This window comes from Bos javanicus, chromosome 16 (genome assembly GCF_032452875.1).
Source record: "Bos javanicus breed banteng chromosome 16, ARS-OSU_banteng_1.0, whole genome shotgun sequence".
NCBI classification, from domain to species: domain Eukaryota; kingdom Metazoa; phylum Chordata; class Mammalia; order Artiodactyla; family Bovidae; genus Bos; species Bos javanicus.
In genome coordinates this window covers 39,633,173-39,657,411 of record NC_083883.1, presented here as the reverse complement: position 1 = coordinate 39,657,411, position 24,239 = coordinate 39,633,173, and the positions used below count along the sequence as shown (strand labels likewise).

At 40.1% G+C, this 24,239-nt stretch overlaps 1 long non-coding RNA gene across 1 annotated transcript; it reads left to right on the top strand.

Moving 5' to 3' along the window:
- Positions 1-292: 292 nt before the first annotated feature.
- Positions 293-23,010, top strand: LOC133227737 (uncharacterized). The gene is made up of 5 exons (XR_009729922.1): positions 293-497; positions 5,896-5,980; positions 18,682-18,784; positions 21,542-21,618; positions 21,730-23,010. It is a non-coding gene; the product is annotated as an uncharacterized LOC133227737 (long non-coding RNA).
- Positions 23,011-24,239: the final 1,229 nt, after the last annotated feature.

The window sequence follows — 24,239 nt, the reverse complement described above, 5'->3', positions numbered from 1 at the left end:
ACCATTTCCCTTGAATGTTTAAGGAGTGGTATTTCTATCCTAGTTATCATGGTCAACAATATTGGAATTATCCTGTATTCTTTTCCTTCTTTCATACTACACATCATCAAGTGCCTTCAAAATATATCCAAAATCAGAGACTCTCTTCCTTCTACTGGGCTGTGACTTTGGTCCTAATTATTATCATTTCTCTTCTGCAGTGGCATCTGGGAAATGGAATTGTGTTGTTCAGTTGCTAAGTCACGTCAGACTCTTTGTGACCTCATGGACTGCAGCAAATCAGGCTCCTCTGTCCTCCACTATCTCCCAGAGTTTGGTCTAATTCGTGTCCACTGAGTCAGTAATGAGAAATGGAATATTTCCTCCATATCAGTAAGCAAGGATGTCACCATTATCAGCGATTGCAGCCCTCCAATGTGAGCTGGTGAGCCCTAAGGGAACTCAAGAAGGAGAATACCTGCTGTCTAACAGCCACCAGACTACAACCACTCTCTATGGTGAGCCCCGAGGAAAGGAAGTTCAGGATATGAAAACACAGGATACTGACCCCAGATAGCTGAGGTTCATATGAAAGGAATGATTTCAGTGAGCCCAGGCTCTTGCATCCTTCCATACATAGAAAAGTGCTAATAAATTCCTTAACTTGAGATATCTGGTTTTCTTTAAGTAACAATAATCTTTGGGAAAGGAGAAGGAGGTGGCAGAGGATATGATGGTTAGAAAACATCATTGACTCAATAAGGCATAAATTTGAGCAAACTCCAGGAAATAGTGGAAGACAGAGGAACCTTCGTTGCAAAAGAGTTGGACTCAATTTAGCAACTGAAGGACAATAGCAACACAACAACAACAGATCTTTTGATGTTCAGACTACCTGTTCTTGCAAAACTTCTATGTAACCTGATTCCTCCCCTTGCCTCCTTGGAGCAGTTCTCTCACAGTTACTTGAGATGCTGTCTCTCATGCTTGAAGTCCTAAAAATTCCCTCCGAATAAAACAAAACTCAACTTTTAGGTTGTGAATATTTTTTAAGTTGACATATCCTAACTCATCTCTCTGCTCCTGTTTCTATCCATTGTTGACTCTCCATCCCACACTTTACTGGCTTTACTTAACACAACAACTAAATTGATCTTTTAAAAAACACTGTATTTAGATGGCCAGTGGGCATATGAAAAGATGCTCAATATCACTAATTACTAGAGAAAAACTACAGTGAAGTATCACTTCACATTGGTCAGAAAGGCTATGTATGTGTGGTATGTAAAAAGTTCACAGAAAATAAATGCTGAAAAGGAGGTGGAGAAAAGGGAAACTTCCTACACTGTTGGTAGGAATGTAAACTGGTTGGCTCTTGGCTTGGTTGTGGAATCAACCAAGAGTGATGACAACAGTTGTGCTAAAAAGGAACATAGAAAATCCAAGGCTTCTGATCTGCAGAGAACGAGGGTGGAAGATGGGAAGTTGATGGATGGTTGGAAAATAAAGAGTTAATAGTCTCTGGAGTCTAACTGTGCTCTTTAAAGAGCTGAATTTTTGTTGGCACAGGGAGGGGAATTGGTTTGTACATGAGAATGAAGAACAAGGATATTTATACCATCTCCAGACATTGTGATATGTTGAATGTGGGAAAAAATAGTCATTCGGAAAGGATGCAGAGGCAGCAGTATATTCACAGAGGCTACTGGGAAGCATGGAGTAGGGCACACTCAGAGAATTATTTGAGAAAAAGGAGTTTTATGGGAGTTCCATAGGACAGAATGGTTTGGGAGCCTCAAGAAAATTGGGTCAGTCAGGTATGTACAGTGTCCTATGAGAAGACCCAATGATGATGGATGATCTGGAAGCTTGGGCTTTTGTGGGTGACTAAGGTAAACAGAGAGGTGAGGCATGTGGACATTTGTCCAGGTGAACTCTAGGGAGAAGGTGAGCTCTATCAGTTCATTTATAACCTCTTGCTCTGGTTTGGATTCCTAGATGGTTCTAGTGGTAAGGCTGTGGGAGGAACAATCTTTCCAGGAGCTGGAAAGAAATATTCCATAACCCCCCAGCTTCCTCCTGGTATTATCTCTAGCCTGGATATCCTGATGCCTTACCATCCTGATCACCCTCTACTGGTTACATTTTACTTTATTAGCATGATTGTTAGAATGTGTTTTTTAGAACTGAATATGATATTCTGACAGTGGGCTGGTAAGTAAAGAGTGCCCTTAACTTGTAACCTCCTTTGATTTAGGTGCTATTGTTACATTCACCCACTTGTTTGCATTTCTCAGCTCATAGTGAATAATCATTCTGGGACAGTTATTTTTTCCCCCTCAGAAACTGATGTTGTGCCTATTCTTCCTACAACTCTATACTTGTAGAATCATATAGTCCTTAAGCAAGATGAGTACAAGGTATCATTCAATCTAACATATTTGATACATGAAAAACAATTCTAGTTAGAATAAGTGATGAGCATGATTTCATACATTTTAATCAAATACTGGACTGGTTTAGAAAAATAAAGGATTAATGAAATTACTTGCAACTAGTCTTAGTCCAAGCCAGGCTTCAGCAATATGTGAACCATAAACTTCCAGATGTTCAAGCTGGTTTTAGAAAAGGCAGAGGAACCAGAGATCAAATTGCCAACATCTGCTGGATCATCAAAAAAGCAAGAGAGTTCCAGAAAAACATCTATTTCTGCTTTATTGACTATGCCAAAGCCTTTGACTGTGTGGATCACAATAAACTGTGGAAAATTCTGAAAGAGATGGGAATACCAGACCACCTGACCTGCCTCTTGAGAAACCTATATGCAGGTCAGGAAGCAACAGTTAGAACTGGACACGGAACAACAGACTGGTTCCAAATAGGAAAAGGAGTACGTCAAGACTGTATATTGTCACCCTCTATTTAACTTATATGCAGAGTACTTCATGAGAAACGCTGGGCTGGAAGAAGCACAAGCTGGAATCAAGATTGCTGGGAGAAATATCAATAACCTCAGATATGCGGATGACACCACCCTTATGGCAGAAAGTGAAGAGGAACTCAAAAGCCTCTTGATGAAAGTGAAAGAGGAGAGTGCAAAAGTTGGCTTAAAGCTCAACATTCAGAAAACAAAGATCATGGCATCTGGTCCCATCACTTCATGGGAAATAGATGGGGAAACAGTGGAAACAGTGTCAGACTTTATTTTGGGGGGCTCCAAAATCACGGCAGATGGTGACTGCAGCCATGAAATTGAAGGACACTTACTCCTTGAAAGGAAAGTTATGACCAACCTAGATAGCATATTCAAAAGCAGAGACATTACTTTGCCAACAAAGGTCTGTCTAGTCAAGGCTACGGTTTTTCCAGTAGTCATGTTTTGATGTGAGAGTTGGACTGTGAAGAAAGCTGAGCGCTGAAGAATTGATGGTTTTGAACTGTGGTGTTGGAGAAGACTCTTGAGAGTCCCTTGGACTGCAAGGAGATCCAACCAGTCCATCCTAAAGGAGATTAGTCCTGGGTGTTCTTTGGAAGGAATGATGCTAAAGCTGAAACTCCAGTACTTTGGCCACCTCATGTGAAGAGTTGACTCACTGGAAAAGACTCTGATGCTGGGAGGGATTGGGGGCAGGAGGAAAAGGGGATGACAGAGGATGAGATGGCTGGATGGCATCACTGACTCGATGGACGTGAGTTTGAGTGAACTCTGGGAGTTGGTGTTGGACAGGGAGGCCTGGTGTGCTGCAATTCATGGGGTCACAAAGAGTTGGACACAACTGAGTGACTGAACTGAACTGAACTGAATCTTAGTTTATTAATAGGAGTGTAAGTCCAAATCTCCTCCTCTTAGACAAGTTTAGACTGTTCTTTAGGGGAAAAGGGGTATTCTCATGGTGTAGGGATTTACCTTTGCATAGTGGGATTTACCTGCAGTATTTCTTTTTTAAAAAAATCTTTTGGCCACACCACATTGCATGTGGGATCATAGTTCCCCAACCAGGGATTGAACCCACAAGTCCCCTGCATTGGCAGCTCAGAATCTTAACCACTGGACCACCAAGGACGCCCCTACCTATAGTTTTGATAGCTCAGTTATGTGACTTGGAATCAGGGCAACTGATCCAGCCACTTTATGGAAGCTGAACTGCCTTGGCATGTTGATTTATTTCCTTTACCCTCTTCAGTTCAGTTCAGTCGCTCAGTCATGTCCGACTCTTTGCGACCCCATGAATCACAGCACGCCAGGCCTCCCTGTCCATCACCAACTCCCAGAGTTCACTCAGACTCACGTCCATCGAGTCAGTGATGCCATCCAGCCATCTCATCCTCTGTCGTCCCCTTTTCCTCCTGCCCCCAATCCCTCTCAGCATCAGAGTCTTTTCTAACGAGTCAACTCTTCGCATGAGGGGGCCAAAGTATTGGAGTTTCAGCTTTAGCATCACTCCTTCCAAAGAACACCCAGGGCTGATCTCCTTTAGAATGGACTGGTTGGATCTCCTTGCAGTCCAAGGGACTCTCGAGTCTTCTCCAACACCACAGTTCAAAAGCATCAATTCTTTGGCGCTCAGCTTTCTTCACAGTCCAACTCTGGCATCCATACATGACCACTGGAAAAACCATAGCCTTGAGTAAACCCTCCTAGCCCTTTTATTTGAAAGATGAAATGGCCGATGAGGCATCCTAAATTTTATCCTGTCTTTTAAAAATTGCCCCATTCAACAAAGTACTTCTTTTTTCACTTATTGTGACTTCTAATTTATATTTTTATCAGGGATACTGAGTATTTTCCCTGTGGCCTACTCTGACCCACCTAATCTGACTTGATCTATTCAGCAGATTTGGCTAAAGCCTGCTGCTTATATTAATAATTGCTGCTTGTGTAATAACAAACCAACTTTGTTTGATAGATGTCACTATCTTTAATAACACAAAATAAGAAAACATGCATAAAATGGACTTATTTGGAGCCTATGCCAGCAATAAATAATAATCATTAAAAAGTAACACTTTCTAATTACAGTTTGAAATTAAATTGAACATTTGATTGTGGTAGGAGGATGAAAATTTTCGCCAAATTGTTGGCAGTGCAGGCTGGCTTAGTGAGCCTGCCTTTTGTTGCACAAAGTGAATAACAACAAATTAAAAGTTATCTAAATTATTAAAGATCAACTTCTTAAACACCATAGCTGTAGGATAATTCATGTACTTTGGTTTATTGAAAATCGACATTGCTTCCTCTAATTTCTCTCTAGAGAAATCAGATAAAATCCACTCTCTAGTAGTCTTCTTGCTACACAAGGACGACAACATACTTATTTCACACCCATAGCCCTAGTCCTCCATCTGTTCCCTTTGAGCTGGTATGGTACAATGGTTGAGAACTTACACTCTGGAATCAGCTGGACTGGATTGGAACCATGTCCACGCCATATACTAGTTTTAAGTTACTTAACTTCTTTGAACCTCAGTTTTCTATAACAGGGGGACAATGAGACTTATTTAATGGTGGTGGTGGTTTAGTCACTAAGTTGTGTCCAACTCTTGTGACCCCATGGACTGTAACCCACCAGGCACCTCTGTCCATGGGATTTCCCAGGCAAGAACACTGGAGTGGGTTGTCGTTTCCTCCTCCAGGGAAATCTTTCCGACCCAGGGATCAAACCTGCATCTCCTGAGTTGCAGGTGGATTCTTTTACTGCTGAGCCACCAGGGAAGCCCACTTATTTAATAGGATTGCTCTAAATATTAGTGAGAATTAATGTATAACAGGATGCTGACTGGTACATAAAAAGAAATTGCTCAGTAAATACTATTTTGATTTCATGGAGTTTGAGAAGCAGGTATTTAGTAAATTGCTCTTGTTTGAATGAGAACATTAGAAGGACAAACTAAAAATCCTCATTCTTATTTTCTTAGGGTTATATCCATACAGGAAGATCAAGTCAGGAAATCAACCCTGAGTCTTTTCCTGACATCACACGTTCACACAGCACAGCCACAAGTAAGCAAAATGTGTGGTGTAAATCTCCTTCCTCTAGGATATTCAAGCCCTGTGGAATAATAGTTTCTCATTTGTAGCAGTTATTTGTATTTTAGCCCTATTTGGAAGTCCAATCTGGTAGGCCTTAAAATGTCTATTCCATTTTTTTAAGGTCATTTCTTCATTCCTCACAGATTATAGACCTTTAATTCATCAGTTGTTAAATCTAAAATGCTTGCCAGTAAGTCTATTCTGGACAAACTCCATTTGAAATCTCTTAGGTAAATAGTTTATAGGACAAGCAGAAAATTTTGCACTGCTCTTCCATTATTGACCATTGTCTTACTCAAGTATCACCTTGTGATGAAATCTCTTAAAAATAGCATAAAATTATGTGCAGCTCTTATTGATCTTTCCTTGGCCTTTGTCTCTGTGGTCAGGAATCTATTCTGAACTTAACTACTTAGCTGCATATAGTCCCCAGAACTGCTGAAGCTAATGTAGAACTTATACTTTTAGAGCATCAGGAGAATCTAGGTCAATAGATATTTAATTCAGTTGGAAGTAAAATGTAGTGTGATGTAGTTTATATTGTGATATAGTCTGATGATTTGTATTGAAAGAAATACAAATGAAGGAAGGAAAAAAGAAAGTGAAAGTTGCTGAGTCATGTCTGAATCTTAGCTACCCCATGGACTGAACAATCCATGGAGTTCTCCAGGCCAGAATACTGGAGTGGGTAGCCTTACCCTCCTCCAGGGGACCTTCCCAACCCAGGGATCAAACTCAGGTCTCCCGCACTGCAGGCGGATTCTTTACCAGCTGAGCCACCAAGGAAGCCCATATGCCCTCCTTTTAAAGTAGGTCTTTCATAATGTCTTAACATCCTGTCCCTTTGAGCTGGTTACATGATCCCTTGCTTGCTAAGGAGATAAGCACACCTATATGCTGATACCATGATTTTATTATCAGGAATAACTGTAATTCTTATTGTGAAAAAAAAAAAAAACAACTTTAGATCAACTTTAGAGAATCTGGCTTCACTTGTGTATTTATGAAAACTTAGTATATTAAAGGTAATATTTCAAATCAAAGGGGAATAATGAGGTATTGAATAAATGCCACTGAGAATATCAGTCATTATTTAAAAAAAGAAAAAGCTTATTTTTATCTCACAGCATATCATAAAATAAGTTTCAAATTGTTTAGAGGATTAAGCTTAAGAAACTCTACTATGATGCGCTCAAATAAAGCAAAGATTATTTTAGTAATTTGGGAGAGAGAAAGGCACAAGCAAGACCCCAAGCCCAGAAGCTACAAATAAACAGATAAACAAAGATTCTCTTGTAAAATTAAATGTTTTTGTGATGAAAGTTATCATAAACAAAAGATAGAAAAACTGGGAGAAAAAAATATGTGCAACATATGTAACAGGCAAGAGGATAATCATAAAAGAGTTCCTATAACCATTAATTATTAAGCAGACAGGAAACAATAGGAATTATGAAACCACAAAGGAAGAAATACAAATGGCTTCTTTACTTAAAAAGTTGCTAAAGGTTCTGCACCCAGTTCTGATGTGTGGGACCAATTCCAATGTGTATGGAAAGGGGCTTTTTCACACCAGCACCAACTAGCAATTCTCTGACACCAGCTGGATGTAAAATTCGATTCAACCTGACACTGTCTACACAGAGACAGCATCAGATTCTACAGGTAAGAACTCAGTCCCATGAGACTGCCCCCAACTTCAGATGCCAATCACAAGTCCCAGGTTGTTGCCTGTCTGACCTATTGTTTATAAATTATAGATATCAGAGGTGCCCATAGTCCCCTTCCTTCAGTTTGATTAATTTGCTAGAATGGCACATTTTACCTACTAGATTATCAGTTTATTATATAAAAGGATATAGCTCAGGAACAGTCAGATGGAAAAGAATCATAGGGCAAGGTGTGTGGGAAGGGTGTGGAACATCATGTCCTCTCCAGGTGAACTGCTCTCCCTGAATCTCCATATGCTCACCAACCCGGAAGCTCTCTAAATCACCTCTTTCTGGGTTTTATGGAGGCCTTATTACAAAGGCATGCTTGATTACATCATTGGGCATTGGTGACTATTTCAACCTTTAGTTCCTTATTCTTCCTGGAAATTAGAGGGTGGGACTGAACTTTCCACTCCTCTATTCAAGGTTGGTTCCCTTGGCAGCTAGCCTCCATTCACAGGTGATTTCCAGATGCCATCTTGTTACCTGAAAACTGGCTTGATCTTTTGGTGGATGATAAGCCAAAAGACACAACCAAGTCAAAAAGGAGGAGAAGGAAGGATTTATTACTTGTAGCAACTAAGGAGAACACCTCGGATCTTTCCTAAAGTAGTGTCTTCTTTTTCTTTTTCTGCCATGTCCTAATTATTAAAAATCCTAAAGTCCACCTCAGCCAGTTGGGAGGTGGGAGTGATAAGTCCTACTAATCTTTTTTTTTTTTTTTTTAATGTTAACATTTTAAAATGTTCTAACATTAAAAAAAGTAAGTTGCAGTGCACGGGCTTCTCATTGTGTTGGCTTCTCTTGTTGGGGCGCATGGGCTGTAGGGTGTGTGGGCTTCAGTAGCTGCAGCTCCTGGGCTCCAGAGCACAAGCTTAATAGTTATGGTGCATGGGCTTCATTGCTCTGAGGCATGTGGAGTCTTCCGAGATCAAGATCGAACCCATGCCTTCTGCATCGGCAGGTGGCTTCTTTACCACTGAGCCACCAGGGAAACCCCCCTACTGTTATCTTTTGGAGTTTGCAGTGAGTATCTGGAACATCCTGAGATATGAAATAGATGTCTATTACTACTGGAATATGGTAGGAAAAAGAAAAAAAGCAGACATCGCTTTCAGAAATATTCTTGGTGTTCTCTTATTTACTGCAAGTAATACATCCTTCCTTCTCCTTCCCCTTGGTTTGGTTGTGTTACCCAAAAACTGGGTTTGACTCTTGCTAAGCTGCTGCTAAGTCACTTCAGTCATGTTTGACTCTGTGCGACCCCATAGACAGCAGCCCACCAGTCTTCCCCGTCCCTGGGATTCTCCAGGCAAGCACATTGGAGTGGGTTTCCATTTCCTTCTCCAATGCATGAAAATGAAAAGTGAAAGTGAAGTCACTCAGTCATGTCCGACTCTGTGCGACCCCATGGACTGCCACCTACCAGGCTCCTCCATCCATGGGATTTTCCAGGCAAGAGTATTGGAGTGGGGTGCCATTGCCTTCTCCAGGGTTTGACTCTTGGTGGGTGTCAAAAGACAAAACCAAGCCAGAGATTGAAAGAAAGAAGGATTTATTATTGCTTGCAGCAAATAAAGACAACACTGGGCATCTTTCGCAAAGCAGTGTCTCCCTGACAGCGGAACTAGGGAAGTTTTAAATTAATGGTACATGCATATTCATGAAGGGGCTTGAGCAGTGGAGAATTCAGAATAGAATCCGAGCAAAGGTTGACAGAGTCCAAGCTTTTGTTGACTCAAGTCATTAGAGTCAGAAAGTGTCAACATCATCACCCCATAGGTTCCAGTTGATCTGTAGGTTGAGCACTTCAGGCTAATCTTTACCTTTGGAACAACACAGATATATTATCTTTGCTGTTGTTACTTCTTTTGTCTGAAGAGAAGAAACAGTTTTGTTTCTTCATTCTTTCATTCCCCTAAGATCATTAGTTCCAAGTTGGGAAAGGAGTATGTCAAGGCTGTATATTGTCACCCTCTATTTAACTTATATGCAGAGTACATCATGCGAAATGCTGGGCTGGATGAAGCACAAGCTGGGATCAAGATTGCTGGGAGAAATATCAATAACCTCAATATGCAGATGACACCACCCTTGTGGCAGAAAGTGAAGAGGAACTAAAGAGCCTCTTGATGAAAGTGAACTAGGAGAGTGGAAAAAACTGTCTTAAAACTCAACATTCAAAAAACGAAGATCATGGCATCTTGTCGCATCACTTCATGGCAAATAGTTGGGGAAACAATGGAAACAGTGACAGACTTTATTTTCTTGAGCTCCAAAATCACTGCAGATGGTGACTACAGCCATGAAATTAAAAGACGCTTGTTCCTTGGAAGAAAAACTATAACCAACTTAGACAGCATATTAAAAAGCAGAGACATTACTTTGCTGACAAAGGTCCATCTAGTCAAAGCTGTGGCTTTTCCAGTAGTCATGTATGGATATGAGAGTTGGTCTATAAAGAAAGCTGAGTGCCAAAGAATGATGCTTTTTAACTGTGGTGTTCAACTGTGGTGAGAAGACTCTTGAGAGTACCTTGGACTGCAAGAAGATCAAACCAGTCAATCCTAAAGAATTCAGTCCTGAATATTCACTGGAAGGACTGATGCTGAAGCTGAAATTCCAATACTTTGGCCACCTGATGCAAAGAACCAACTCGCTGGAAAAGACCCTTTGCTGGGAAAGATTGAAGGTGGGAGGAGACAGGGACAACAGAGGATGAGTTGGTTGGATGGCATCACTGACTCGATGGACATGAGTTTGAGCAAGCTCTGGGAGTTGATGATGGACAGGGAAGCCTGGCGTGCTGCAGTCCATGGAGTCATAAGAATTGGACACAACTGAGTGACTGAACTGAACTGAACTGAGGTCATTAGTTAATGAGACCTGTTTAAGGGCAAGCGTTGTGGCCCATCTTAGACCACAAAATGGCTTAAGGCCAAAAAGGGCTTCTCTTATGTCAAGTAAGCCATGCCTGATTCTCTTTCTCCAGAGACTCCCTACCCTGCTTAGTTGTGTCTTTTGACTTGATACCCACCAAGATGTGAACCCAGTTTTAAGGTAATAGCATCATTAACATAAACCCAATTATGGTGAAAAAGGTCTTGTTATGAGTAATGAGACACCATTTCACTCTATGTCTGAAGTGGTTTTAGGAACTGAGGACAGGAGACCAAATATTATGATAAAAGTTGCTGCCAATGCTATTACTGTTGAGGAAACTCTAACAGTTATGACAGCTGTGAGTCAGGATCCATGGATGAAAACCAAATATACTATAAGAGAAATATATTTTGGTCATCTGAGTGACCTGTAGAGGGGCAAAATCTGCCACCACAAAATGTCTCCTTGACATGAAGATTATTTCAAACTGAAAACAATCAAGACTGAGAAGATTGAGGAAGAAATTTTGACCTTTCCTCTGTCTAAAGAATTTAGATAGGGGCTTCCCTGGTGTCTCAGTGGTAAAAGAATCCACCTGCAATGCAGGAAATGCCGGTTTGATTCCTGGATCGGGAAGATCCCCTGGAGAAGAAAATGGCAATCCACTCCACTTTTCTTGCCTGGGAAATCCTATGGACAGAGGAGCCTGGTAGGCTACAGTCCATGGGGTTGCAAAAGAGTCAGACACGATTTAGCAACTGAACAACAAAAACAACACCCCAACCCCAAGAATTTAGACAGAGGGCCTCTTTCAAGAAAGCTATCACCATAGACAACTATGGTATGAACTAAGTGTTGAGTTTTTGCTAACAAATCTAGCAAAGTTTGTTAAATTCTTCTATGTTTTCATCTCCATTCCAATTGTCTTCCTCCCCTTTGAGATCTCAAGTCATCACCCCCAACACCCACTTTTGTCTTTGACTGAGGATGTTCTTTAAGGTGAGAGTTTCAGCCATTTTGGCAAGTTACTCAGTTTTTTTGAGTCTACCTCATATATATATAGTATTCAACTTTTGTTTGGTTTTCTCCTGTTAATGTGTTTCATGTCAATTTAATTTTTAGACCAGCCAAAAAGAACCTAGAAGGGGAGAGGAAAATTTCTTCCTCCATGAGAGACCAAATATATATTTCTTAAAAATCATAATATTGCAGTTTTTCAATCAAGAATCATGGAAATTTGAATAAAAATTTGGTTTTTCATGTTAATTTCCAAATTATAGGATATAGATGTTATATAAAGGAGCCAATTTAAAAAAAATGGATACATCTAGATTTAGCAAGGGTTTAAGGAACAGGACCCTGAAAAGAATTTGGTAGTATCTATCAGCTTTATCTGTTGGTCCAGCAGTTCTGCTTTTAAGAATCTACCTTTGAAAATTATTTTTCATAACAATTTAAATAATTTTTATGAACCTTGTGAAAGTTCACAAACATCTCAAAAGTACTTAAATTCAACTCCTGATTTCCTGCTCTCAAATCTTATTTTTATTGTGTCTCCTTTGTATCAGAAAATAGTGTCTCTGTTGAATCTATTTTCATGCTAGAAAATTAGAATTAAAATACCCGCTCCTTCTGATTATCTAATGCATCACCACGTCCTATGAATTGTATCTTCAAAACATTATGGAGTTCAGGCTGGTACTGCTCAACACATGGCAGGCCAGTCAATGGAGAGGTGAAATGTTGGGGCAAGGAATAACGACTTCATTGGGAAAGCCAGCAGACCAATATTTTTATAGCAGACTAATGCCGATAAGAACCATCCTGTCTGTGTTTTGATGCTAGTTTCTTTTACAGTACATAGATGGGTGGAGGGGTGAGGAAGTAAAGTGAAAAAGCAGTAAGCTGCTGCAGATATTTCCTGGTTCTGACCATACTCCAGAGGAGATGTGCTAGTCTTTCCTGCAGCTGTTTACAGGTGGGCCTGGTCAGGATGTTTTTTGTGAGCTAAGCAAAGGTGTTTTAGTGTAACCCTCAGACATGGCGGCAGGGTTCCCAGAGATGGATCTTAATGTATGTTTTAAGCTATAGGCAATCTTCCTTTTGTGACTAGCTTGCAGTAAAGGCAGTAGAGTATAGTGGTCAAGGTAAAGGAAACATCCAATATGGAGTCAGACTTGTTCTTCCCTATTATAAAAAATTTATCTAGTGACCAGCATGCACATGAAAAGGTGCTCAACATCGCTAACAGAGAAATGCAAATCTAAACTACAGTGAGGGCTTCCTTGGTGGCTCTGGTAAAGAATCTGCCTGCCAATGCAGGAGAACACGGGTTCCATCCCTGATCAAGGAAGATCTCACATGCTGCAGAGCAACTAAGCCCATGTGCCCCAACTGTTAAACCTCTGCCCTGGAGCCCGGCTCCAACTGCTGAAGCCCTCATGCCCTAGAGCCCATGCTCCCCAACAAGAGAAGCCACTGCAATGAGAGGCCTGAGCACCGAAAACTAAAGAGTAGCCTCCACTCAGCACAACTAGAGAAAAGCCTGTGCAGCAACAAAGACCCAGCACAACCAGAAATAAAACAAATAAGTAAATTTGGGGAAAAAAAACACCACAATGAGATATCACCTCACACCCATCAGATTGGCCATTATTAAAAAGTCTACAAATAACAAATGCTGGAGAGCGTGTGGAGAAAAGGGAGCTCTCCTGTACTATTGGTGAAAGTGTAAATTGGTATAGCCACTATGGAAAACAATATGAATTTTCCTCAGAAAGCTAAGAAAGCTAAATTGCCAAGATGGTAAAGAATCTGCCCACAGTGCGGGAGACCTGGGTTTGATCCCTGGATTGGGAAAATCCCCTGGAGAGGGGGATGGAAACCCACTCCAGTATTCTTGTCTGGAGAATCCCATGGACAGAGAAACCTGGTGGGCTACAGTCCTTGGGATTGCACAGAGTTCAACATGACTGAAGTGACTTACTTGAACTTTACTATGATCCAGCATTTCCACTCCTGGGCATATATCCAGACAAAACTATAATTAAAAATGAAACACGCACCCCAGTGTTCATAACAGCACTATTCACAATAGCCAAGATATGGAAGCAACCTGTCAAAGCCGACCTATTGACAGAAGAATGGCTAAAGAAAACGAAATGTTAGACAAATACTATACTGCTTACATGTGGAATCTAAAAATACACAAATTTACAAAACAGAAGCAGATTCACAGACATAGAAAAGAAATTTATGGTTACCACAGGGAAAAGGAAAGGGGGAAGGATAAATTAGGAGTATGGGATTCACAGATACACAGTACTATATATAAAACAGAAAAACAGCAAGGGTTTACTGTAAAGCACAGGGAACTGTATTCAGTATCTTGTGATAACCAATAATGGAAAAGAATCTGAAGCTGTACGCCTGAAACTTACATGATATTTTAAGTCAACTACAGTTACACTGAAAATAAATAAGATATCAAACATTGTTATTCATTAGGGAAACACAAATTAAAACCACAAGTGATATTAATACTATTACACGTCCACTAGAATGAGTAAGATTAAAAAAGTCAGACTGTCCACAAAAAAATTAATCAGTCAATTTAAGAAAGAAATGGAAAATTTATTCTAACCAAATTGAGAACCATAACCCAGGAAGAAGTCTTTCAGAAAGCTGAGGACTGTTCTGCCCATTAAAGGTCAAAGCACAGTTATATAGGTTTTTGAGATAGAGGGCTGTACCTTAAAGGATATATTCTTGACAGATTACACAGTCTGGATCTACAGGTACAAAGTAGTGGGTCATGGGACACTGTGGCCTCTTAAGATCAAGGAAGGTTATCTCCTAAGTGGTTGTGACCCATGATGAGATTAAGAAGGGATGTTATCTCCTAAGGAGGTCTTTTTAATGCAGAGGCATGATACCTGTGAAACGGGAGGAAGGTGGTTGAAACAGCAAAGAAAAATTTTATGTTTCAATTTTTCTTATCTTGCTATAAAATATGAACTTTATTTCATCAAACAATAGCAAGTGTTGATGAAGATACAGAGAAACTGAAAGTCACATGTATTTCTGATGGGAATGGAAAATCATGCAGCCACTTGGCAGTTTCTTAAAATAGTTGAACAGAAACTTGCCATAGGACCATGCAGTTCTACTTCTCTACTTCAGAGAAATAAAACATATTATGAGACCAAGATTAATGAATTTTCACAGCATTATTATTCATAAATGACACCGCCTGCAGATAATCCAAATGTCCATTGACTGTGAATTGATAAACCTGTTTTATGCACACATTTGAATGCTACTCAGCAATAAAAAGGAACAAACTACAATGACATCTCTGAATCTCAAACACTGTGCTAGATGAAATAAGCCAGACACAAAAGTCTACATATCATATGATTCTATTTAATAAATCTAGAAAAGAGAAAACTATGGAGACAGTCACTGAAGCTGAACAGGATCCTTTGGGGCCCTCCTGGGTACAAAAGCCCCTCTGTGTCCCCCATTTCTTATTTGTAGAAAAAGGCTTTAGTCTCTTAGGCCTTCCCTGAGTTCCAAAGAGCATTCTCTTTAGAACAGTTACTATTTAGAGAAATGAGTGAATGTAAAAACAAAGAAAAGCAGTCAAGCAAGAAAAGTAATGATAGTTTAAACAATAGTTTAGAGATACAGCAGAGTCTAGTTTTTCCTCAGGAGATATACATAACAACCTGACACATGTCTTTGAGTTGTTCTACAGAAACTTAAGCAGGTAGAAGATAAAGCAGGTAGACCCCAGACTGGTTGGAACCAGAAGGTAAATGATTAAGATTTCTGAAACATCACCCTGTTACTTCACCACCAGCCAATCAGAAACCCATAAGGTGATCCTGTACCCTACCACCCTCAACCCCAGTGTTGCCTTTAGAAACCCTTCCCTGAAAGCCTCTCGGGAGTTTGGGTCTTTTGAGCATGAACTGCCTGTTCTCCTTACTCGGTCCCCTGCCTTAACACTGTGCTTTCCTTCACCATGATCCAGCATCAGTAGATTGGTTTTGCTGTGCATGAGTTAGGTTCAGTAACAGCATCAGATTAGTAATGGCCTCAGGTAAGGGTGGGAATGAATGGGTGCAAATGGGCACAACTGAACTTTTGGATGATTGCAGTAATGGTTGCACAACTGTATAATAAAACTCACCAAACTCTATGCTCACAATGGATTAATTGTATGTATGGTGTCTCAATTATACCTTAATACATCTGTTGTTCATTGTTTAGTTGCTAAGTTGTGTCCAGCTCTTTGTGACTCCATGGACTGCAGCACACCAGGCTTCCCTGTCCTTCACCATCTCCTGGAGCTTGCTCAAACTCATGTCCATCAAGTCGGTGATGCCATCCAACCAGCTCATCCTCTGTCATCCCCTTCTCCTCCCTTCAGTCTTTCCCAGCATCAGGGTCTTTTCCAGTGAGTTGGCTCTTCGCGTCAGATGACCAAAGTATTGGAGCTTCAACTTCAGCATCAGTCCTTCCAATGAATATCAGGGTTCATTTCCTTTAGGATTGACTGGTTTAATCTCCTTGCTGTCCAAGGGACTCTCAAGAGTCTTCTCACCACAGTTGAACACCACAGTTCAAAAGCATCAATTCTTTAGCACTCAACCTTCTTTTTGGTCCAGCTGTCACATGACTACTGGAAAAACCATAGCTTTGACTAGATGGACCTTAGTTGGAAAAGTTAGAAACTTTCGAGTATTAAACAAAATTTTATTTATTTATTTATTTTTGGCTGTGCTGGGTCTTCGTTGCTTTGAGAGGGCTTTCTCTAGTTGTGGTGAGCCACAGCTACTCTTCATTGCCGTGCATGGGCTTCTCATTGTGATAGCTTCTCTTGTTGCAGCACACAGGCTGTAGGCATGCGGGCTTCAGTAGTTGTAGCAGGCAGGCTCGGTAGTTGTAGCACATGGGCTTAGTTGCTCTGCAGCATGTGGAATCTTCTCAGACCCGTGCCCCCTGCATTGGCAGGTGGATTCTCATCCACTGCACCATCAAGGAAGTCCAGTAGTACTTTTGTTTACACCACTTACCTGCTGCTGCTGCCGCTGCTGCTGCTGAGTCGGATCAGTCATGTCCAACTCTGTGTGACCCCATAGATGGCAGCCCACCAGGCTCCGCCGTCCCTGGGATTCTCCAGGCAAGAACACGGAATGGGTTGCCATTTCCTTCTCCAATGCATGAAAGTGAAAAGTGAAAGTGAAGTCGCTCAGCTGTGTCCAACTCTTAGCAACCCCATGGACTGCAGCCTACCAGGCTCCTCCGTCCATGGGATTTTCCAGGCAAGAGTACTGGAGTGGGGTGCCATCACCTTCTCTGAACACTTACCTAGGTAAAAGCAAATATCCTTCAAATGACCTGTAAGGTCTTGCTTTGTTTGGTTTGTTTGGTTTTACCTCCTGGCCAATTACCTTGCTTACTGATTTCCAGCAGCACTATACCATCTTCTGCCTCAAGGACTTCCTGCCTGCTGGCCTTTGCCTGAGATGTCCTTAATCCTCCAGTCTTTAGCTGGAAAGTTATTACTAATCCTTTACATTTTAGTTTAAATGTCACTTCCTTAGATAGCTTTCCTGATAACATTCCTTCACAGTTTAAATTAGGTCACTCTGTCATTTTCCTTTTATTAGACTGCTCCTTCAAAACTTCTTTCAGTCTATAGTCACATATTTACTTATGATTTAATTTCTATCTCTCCACTTGAATGTAAGCTCTAAAAGGGCAGGAGCTACACCTATTTTGTATATCACTGTATATATCATTTTCAGGAAGTATGTTCTACTGTTAATTCATATGAAATGAACAGATTAATTCATTTAATTACCCAGGATTACATATTGCAACTGTAATATCTTGAAGGGTTCACTGCAAAATGCACTGCTAAATTTAAAATAAAAACATTTCATTGAAATTTTCTTTTCCTCTTTTTACCAGTTGGGCAATTGGTAATATGAGCAAGAAGGTTTTTTTGGGCTATAGTTAATGCAGGTATAAAGGACTGAATTCTCAGAGTTGTGTAAATGTTTCTGTATATACTGGCAGAGTTGATTGTCAGAGAGTTACTCCCTTAATTTGCCACATATCTGTAAGGAGCTAAACCCTTGGCAAAAGCTCATTTGAGAGGAAAATAATGTTCAAGGAAGATTTCTAAAGGTTAGGTAGTCCTTCCAGACTATCCGGTGCCTCTTACTCATACTTGGCTATTTTGGTCCCTCCTAAAATTACTTTTAGTGACTTATGCCATCAACTAATACAACAGCATTATAAGAAATGCTCCTCCTGCATTTATTACAGAAACGCAGTGTTCTATATCTTTGAATGAGAACCCACTGTCTTTCGGGGGCTTCAAACTTGAATATCCACCTACCTCCTGGGCATCTCCACTTCTCCATTATCTCACCATACTCCAACTATAATTTTTGAAAAAATTAATACTTCTAAAAGATGTGCAGTTCTTACTAAGATGACTAGTGCTCTCCAATCAGTAAATACAACAATTAAATCTCCTCTATTTCCCTCCATCGTGGTTGCTTTTGATACAGTTGATTTTGCTAAGCCTCTGAAGTAGTCTTTTCTCTCATTCTCTGAGACATTGTATTTATCTCCTCTGCAGGGCTTTGCTCTGAGCCCTAGTCTCTTCCCTTCTCTCTTTTCTGTTTCTCCTTTTCTATTTAACTCTTTGTAGGTTATTTTATTCAATATTTTGGCTTCAAATACTTGTTTTTTAACAAGCTAATGGATTCCTATTTGTATCTCTAAACTTGATTTCTCCCCTAAGCTCTGGGTTCCTATATTGAACTATTTATGTGATATATTTTCATTGTTATTTGTAACAGCAGCTCAAAACTCACATGTCTAAAACAACTCCACCATGCTTTTTTCATTCATTATGCTGAATGAAATGAATGGGCTTTTCCACTGGGTCTTCAGTTGAGGGAGGGGAGGTTGTATTATTTATTTAATTATGTTAATTATTAAATATGTTCTTTAATATTAATTCTTTAATAATTTCCTCTACTCCTTTAGGTTCTTCTGGCTGGTATGAGAATTACACTGACATGAGACAGATAACAGAAGAAAATTGAACAAAAGTTTAATAACACAGATACATGGGAAAGACACAGGAAAAGTGAGTAACTCATCAAAATGGCTGAAGCCCTCACATTAAATACCATCTTTAGCTGAAAACCAAACAGGATTGAAGTAGTAGTTTGAGACTTTAACCAGGATAGTGAAGTAGTAGTTTGAGGAGGAAGGCAACTGACATGGAGATGGAAAAGACAATGTTTGGTAAACAGAGGTTTGCTGGGCCAGGCAGAGACAACGGGACACCAAGTGGGCTCTGATATCTGGGCCCTTCCAAGTTCCCCACCAGCCCAGCCCATGTTTTTTGTAGATGTCTCTGGTGATAGCTCAGTTCCAGGAACAGACCCTTTATCTATTTTTTAAGCAACTAAGGGAGAGGTAAAAACAAAAACTTCCTGAGACTTCTGTTTCTTAAAAATAATCAGCCTAAAATAATCTTCATGCCAAAGAGACCCATTTTGGGTGGCAAACTTTACTTCTCCACAATAATTTAATCATGCTTAATCTCTTCTGATAGTCCTATTATTCAGATGTTAAATTTCCTAGATGGGTCCTTACATTTTCTTTGCTTTTGTATTGTCCATCATTTTATTTTTCAGCCCCACTTTCTGTGAAAATTCCTGAATTTTATCTTCCATTCTTTTTTTCCTTACAAACTCCTTGTTCTATTGTTCTTCTTACAATAATATTGTGTTCTTGTTTCAAGGGCCCAATACTATCTTTTATCTCTCAGAGAAGATGGATTATAATTTTTTTTTGGCCATGCCTCACAGCGTGTGGGATGTTGGTTCCCTGACCAGGAACTGAACCCAGACCCTCAGCAGTGAGAGTGAGGAATCCTAACCACTGGACTGCCAGGGCATTCCCTGGATTGTAATTCTTTTGATGTTAACTCATACATTATTTTTATTCCTCCAAGTTCTGTTCTTCTGTGTTTGTTTTGGCCCCTGAGTTCTGTATTAGATGATTTCCTGAAACGTATATTGGCCCTTGTCTTTTGTTCACATTTCAGAGAACAGAACCAAACTGTTAATTTGTGACTTTGTATGCTCGTGCGGGACTTCTCTACTACTGGGATTGATTAGGATGTGATCAGGCTGGGATTTTAGGCACTCTTTTTTTGTGTGAGGTCCCCTGAAAGTTAGAATCCAGATAATTTTTGCTAAAGCCATTCCAGAGAAGTGAGTGCCACACTTATGAAGGGCGGGAAGATGGGATCTGGGGCTTCTCCTTCAGAATACAGACTTTACCTCACCTGGTTTTATCTATGTGCCCCATCCCCGTCCTTTGCCACGCTAGATGCCTTTATGTTAATTTAAACTATAAAGTTCCTCTACTTTGTTAGTCAGTTACTTACCTTCCATATGCTTTTTGTGTTTTTTGTGTGTGTGTATTTGTGTTTGTTTTTCTGGTTGCACTGTAATGCATGTGGGATCTTAGTTCTCCGACCAGGGATCGAACCAATCCCTGCAGTAGAAGCACAGTCTTAACCACTGGACCACCAGGGAAGTCTCTTCCATATGCTTTTTTTTTTTTAATGAATAGTTTTTTAAAATTTAGATCTTTGTTTTTTTTATTTTTGGCTGCCAGATCTTTGTTGCTGTGCGAAGGCTTTCTTTAGTTTGGTGAGTGGGGCTACCCTCTAGTTGCAGGGCTCGGGCTTCTCATTCGGGTGCATGGGCTTCAGTAGTTGTGGCTCGTGGCTCTAGAGCTCAGGGTCAGTACTTGCGGCATCTGGGCTTAGTTGCCTGGCTGGATATGGAATCTTTATGGAACAGGGATTGAACTCATGTCCCTTGCATTGGCAGGCAGATTCTTTAACCACTGGACCACTAGGGAAGGCCCTTCCATATGCTTTTTATTTGCTGAAAATGTGATGACATTGCCCATCTGCTGTTGTCTTTTTTTCCCCTTTACTGTTGTTTTAAAAAGATGACATAAAAATTATCACGTGTTCTGCCATGTTTAACCAGAAGTTTTAAAAAGGCATTTTTTATACAACACTCTACAAAATACTTCAAAATAAGTGTTTCTTTTCTTGGGGGGTATACTTAGTTTAACTAAGTTGCCTTTGAATAGTGGAGATGATAATTTTGAATATGGAAAAATACTTCTAGTTATGAATGAAAAATTATTTCTCTGGAACAAAGTCAAGCTGAGTAAATGTTGATCTTAATCTGTAACTTGGATAGAAGGCATTTTGTATGAGTAGTGGTAAGAAATGTTGGACCTAAAGCAAAGAGACTGCCAGATATTTCTCCAGCAGAGATGGATTTGTTTGGGGTCAATACGCATGCATGTGTGCTAACTGCCTTCAGTCCTGTCAGACTCTTTGAGACCCTGTGGACTGTAGCCCACCAGGTTCCTCTGTCCATGAGATTCTCCAGGCAAGAATATTAGAGTGGGTTGCCATTTCCTTCTCCAGGGGATCTTTCAGATCCAGGGATCAACCATGTCTCTTGTGTCTCCTGCACTGGCCAGCAGATTCTTTACCACTAGCACCACCCAGCAGAAAATGGCAATTCTGGGTCTGCAACCATGGTAAGCCATGTGAAGGTCCCCATGTGGCAAGAGAGGAAGAACATTTTTATAGTGGGGAAAAGGGCAATAGTAAAAGTGAATCCATGGCTTTTCATGACCAGTCCTTATGGGGGAAGAAAAGTCTTTCTTCTTCCTGTTGAGTTCTGCTATAATTGAAGGACAAGAGGGCTCCCTTTCCTGGTTTTCTGACTCTATATAATTGAAGGTTCTATTTATTATTTTATTTATTAATTTTTTATTTTTACATAAATATATGAAGAAGAGAAGGAAATTGGATGTGGACTCAAGTTCCAAAGTGGACTCTGGAGAACAGTCTCAATTACAGAGACATTACAGGTGACTGCCATTCAGAAAGTTTGCCACTGTCCTGCACTTCTCTAACCATCAGGAAATTCTTTACTTCCAAAGAGGATTGATTTGACCAACTTTGTGCCTAAATATTTACAGGAGGACTGAGCATCTGGTAGAGAGAAAATAACTACATACAATTTGGACAAGGGACAAAAAACTCAGTTCTGTCTATCCATCCTTCCATCCATGCATCTATCAATCCATTCACCTATCCATCTTCAGTTGTTTGGTTGCTTGATTCATTCAACAGATACTCATTGAGGTGAGTCCCTTTTTTTGGTACCAGATTTGAACTAGATGCTGAGGAAATAATAGAGAGCAAAACAGACATATTCTCTGTCTTTCTAGCACTTACAGTCTAAATCAATGTGATAGAGGTTAATTAACTAATAGTTACAAATGTGTAATTACAAATTGTGAGAAGAGTTCTGAACTAAAGGCACACAGTACTATGAGGAAAAATAATAGGGGACTTGACTTAACCTGGGAGTCAGGGCATCTCCTCTAATGAAGAAGTGTTTGAATTAGATATGAAAGAGGAGAAAGAATTGCAGAGGTGGAGAACAGGAGGAGAAAGAGCCAGCTCATATAGCAGTGTGAGGGCCAATTGTATGTTTATTTCCAACTCTGTGTTCAGGTTGGTGGGTTTAAACCAGTCATGGTGGGAGTGTTTATACTGTGAGAATCTGCACACACTACACTTTCTTTAAGACATTTGCCAGCATCCCCTTGGGAGAAGGGGAAGGTGATGTATGTACTAACCGTCTACTAGGACTCAGACACTATGCTAAATGCAGGATGTGTTATTTCATTTAGCACTAACAGTAACATTCTGTAGAAGAAATATTTATCCTCATTTCATGAACATAGAGTAGAACTTAGAGAAAAAGAGTGAATTTCCCCAGATTGTTGAGCTAGAAAGTGGCAGTTGTTGTTCACTTGCTAAGTCTTGTCTGACTCTTTCAACCCCATGGACTGTAGTACGCCAGGCTCCTTCCTCCAATATCTCCCAGAGTTTGCTAAAATTCATGTCCATTGAGTTGGTGGGCATGATCATATATGAGCTCAGGTCTGGCTTTGAAGTTCATGTCCTTTTCCTCATATCATGCTGCTCATGACCTGAGCAATAGTAGGTGCCAAGAAAGCACTTCCTTACCAGATTTCATTGTGAAAAAGACTTACTTAGATGAGTTCTCATCAATGGCTCACTCACTTGTACAATGTGAAAGTGTGATTTTCAGAAGTTAAAAACATAACCTTTTTTGTTTTTGCAGATGTAAACTGTGAACCCATGTCAAAAATTTAATTATCTCATTAATTGGTGAGGGAATCAGTATGTAAAGCTGGTTCAAAGAGCATTTAAGGAACTGAGTATTTATAGGCAGTTTAATAAAGAAAGGTTAGAATAAATTACTTAGGTTAGAAACAAACTGATTCATGTTTAGCAGGGCATTAGATCATAGCCTTTGGGATTATCTCTTTTGCTAGAGAGGAATCATTTGCATCTTTATTAAACATAAATCTACAAATTACCTTTACAGACTCTGAGTCTCTAATAGTTAATTAGAACATTCAGACTTCTCTTAGAAAATAAAATCATCCTTGAGAGGATTGTTAAATAATGCTTCAGTGTGACATTGAAAGAACAGGCAGATATCATCTTGGACTTGTTACCTTCTTTTGTGTGATTTTGCTTAAGAAGTGTGAGCAGGAAATTTTTGCTGTATCCTGTGTACCTGTGGTGGTCTAACTTTGTGTGGTACATAGTATGATGACAGGGTTCAGGGCATGCTAGCCCAAAATATGGCATGTAGCCATATTGAATGGGCTTCCCTGGTGGCTCAGATGGTAAAGAATCCACCTGCGATGCTGGAGACCTGAGTTTAGTCTCTGGGTTAGGAAGATCCCCTGGAGGAAGGCATGGCAATACATTCCAATTTTCTTGCCTGGAGAATCCCCATGGACAGAGGAGCCTGGCGGGCTATATTCCATGAGGTTGCAAAGAGTCGGACACGACTGAGCGACTAAGCATACTGAATATCTTAAGCTGAAAGAGTTTGAGACAACAGTAGGAGCAGAAAAGTCACTATGACACTCACCAGTCTCCATGTGAAAGGTACCCTCCCTGTACCAGAAGGAAGGAAGACATTCTTATCACCAGAAATAGGAAATTTGGGGCTGAGAAATCTTTACAAACAAAGCATGTCACACTAACCCTTGCCTTCCCAGTTACATTTTCACCATTTATTACCCCAGCCCAAACCCCCCTGCCTTGTCAAGTCTTCACAAATGCATTGTTTCTTTGTCTAAAAGGTATGAAAGCATCTTGCTCTGGTCACTTCTTTGGATTTTCATTCTTCATTCTTTTGCTCTTTCTCCATTTTTCAGACTTATTGTTTGGAATCACAAAAGCAAATCAACTTTATTATTTATATCATGTTTCATTTTGAATCAAAAAGAAATTTCTCAGTTTGTTTTTGTATCTTATACACTCATACTGAGTCTTAAATGATTTTTAGCTGCTTTCAGAAACCAAATTTCCTCTCAAAAGATGGTTCAGGCTAGGAATTCCCTGGTGGTTTAGTGGTTAGGACTTGTTGCTTTCA